Genomic DNA, 2,369 nt, shown 5'->3' with positions numbered 1-2,369 from the left:
TTTTTAAAATGTCCCCTATGGAGATTTTTAGGTAGCTTAGTTTGTCGCCATTCCACGAGTATGTGTCATTTTAAAGCGTGACATGTTAGGTATCTATTTACTCAGATATAAGTGGATTGACAGAGCATAAACATTAATTAAATAAGGATTGACTGTCAGCTTTCAAGTCCCTCTATGAAAGAGGATATATGGGGGTTTCCTTATACAGGAAAAATATGGGGACTCTTGTTAAAGCATCGACAGTAAAATTCTGTAGAAATATGTGGGCCTGGTCAAACCTCAATCATGAGAGCCACAACACCGATATGAATATCAAAAATATTTATTTTGTAAAAAGGTTTTCTTTATAAAAAGACATAGAAAAAGAAAAAAAAAGAAAAAATATTGTACATTGAATACTATAGAATGCATACTAGACAAATTCCAGACTATCAAGTAAAATGATACTTCAAGTGCATATAGATGCAGGTGATCTTCATTTCATCCCACATGTAACGGTTCTACTAGTTTCGCCCAAGGGGGCTTCGTCAGGAACCAATGGGGGGCAGTAGTCTGAGCAAACAAAGAGTATATCAATGAACAGGAACATATAAATCATAATATATACAAATAGTCACATAAATTGATTATATCGGTACATACAAACGTGTCTGGTTGACCATAGAGTTTAATATAATCATCGTTTATTATAGAACATAAAGATAATGTATTTTATTTAAATAAACGAAAGTCGAGTTAATGGAGTATCTGTGGTAGCTGTGGACTTTAACGAAAGAAATATAAATAATAATTATAAAGAATATATTTACCTGTAAGAGTGGACTAAAAAAACCTGAATGATTGGCCGTGATTGGCTCAAAGTCCCAGATGGAGAGTCCCAGATAGATGGAAGGAGGGATGGGAAAAAGAGGAAATGATCCTCTTAAGCATGCGGGTAGGAACGCCGTGCAATGCACAGAGCCTGGATGCAAGCCTATAGAGGAAGAGGAGCCGGAGGCAAGCAGGTACTGTAGGTACAGAATAAAAATATTAGGAATAATGGAAAATTAACAAGTAAAAAAGGAGAAAGAAAAAAGGTAACCAGAAAGGGAGAAAAATTGCGATGAACAGACAACTGTAGAGAGATATGTGTAAAAGAATTAATGATTATTACCCGATTAAAATGATGATAGAAAAAAATGGGAAGATTGATGATGAGGTAGTCTCAGAAGAGATGGATATAATTCATCCCAAGAGATTTCTGTCAATACTATACTGCACAAAATAGGAAGTCATTCACTACATCATCAGATTGTATAATGACAGATTAGTTTGAAAATTAATTATTAAAACTGCAAACGACAGCAGTAATAAAGATAATGTTAATATAAATATAAACGCCTATATAGGCTGCAAAGTATCAAACGAATCTAAATTAATTAGGAGAATGTAGCATTTTTTGTGTAATAATTCAACTTTATAGTTGTTATATCTATCATAGTAATAGGGGTATAGCATAAAAAGAGAATGAAAATACTAATCTAATTAAAAGGAATAATGGTAATGGTTTTACCTGATTCTAGTTGCAATAATAACTGCCGGGAATAGGGCAGATAAATTGCCCAGGAGAACTGTATAGTCCAGATACTGAACAGTGAGAAATAAAAGGAAGAAAGTCAATCCAGGAAAAAATATATTTCCTCATTGTTGACAGATAAGTGAGTAAAAAGTATATTTTCACAAAGTCTGCAAGTGGCAACAAAGTATCACATCCAGATTGTTGTGAAAAATGAATTAAACTTGGAAGGGAAGAAAATAATGAAATAATGATAAGACAATGGTAGATGAAAGCATACCTATGACCTGCTGTTGCCTCTGTGTACCAAGGAATGATTCCTCTGGCAGAGCTCACGCTGACACATCAGCTGTGCGGCTCACTAATAAGCTGCCCTCAATCAGAGTGAGATGATACACAGCTGAGTAGGGGGCAGCTCCTCACTCTAAGATGGGCGTGGTAATCACGGCAGATGTCATGGGGATTGCCCATAGGAACCACAGGGACCGCGTCTGCGCAGAAGAAGAGCATCCCTCTAGGAGATGCTGAATCTAACGCGCCGGCGCGGGGAAGGGGAACTCCTGGGAAAGTGCACCAGCGTCACAAATGACGCATCAGTGCCTGCCATATGGGTGCCGTGAAGAAGCGGACGCGCACTGACACTCAAGCCTCCGCTTGAGTTCAGATCAGTGACGCTGAGCTGGTGCGTGCCCCCTAGCGCCCAAAATGGCTTGCAGCAATACTAATAGATGTCTGATGATAACGGCAGTGTGCTATAGTGCAGGAGATCAATGCTGGTGATAGGAGAGCATGCAAAACAAGTTTTAATCCGTGT

General features: G+C 37.9%; 1 long non-coding RNA gene across 1 annotated transcript; it reads right to left on the bottom strand.

Moving 5' to 3' along the window:
• Positions 1 to 537: 537 nt before the first annotated feature.
• LOC120925079 lies at positions 538 to 2,107 on the bottom strand. Its single transcript, XR_005746543.1, has 4 exons — positions 1,836 to 2,107; positions 1,553 to 1,626; positions 1,154 to 1,254; positions 538 to 1,007 (listed from the first exon to the last, which is right to left on the bottom strand). It is a non-coding gene; the product is annotated as an uncharacterized LOC120925079 (long non-coding RNA).
• Between the last annotated feature and the right edge of the window lie 262 nt (positions 2,108 to 2,369).

This window comes from Rana temporaria, chromosome 1 (assembly GCF_905171775.1).
Source record: "Rana temporaria chromosome 1, aRanTem1.1, whole genome shotgun sequence".
Classification (NCBI taxonomy): Eukaryota; Metazoa; Chordata; class Amphibia; order Anura; family Ranidae; genus Rana; species Rana temporaria.
Note: the sequence above shows the minus strand (reverse complement) of the source record. Positions and strands in the feature narration are given on the sequence as shown.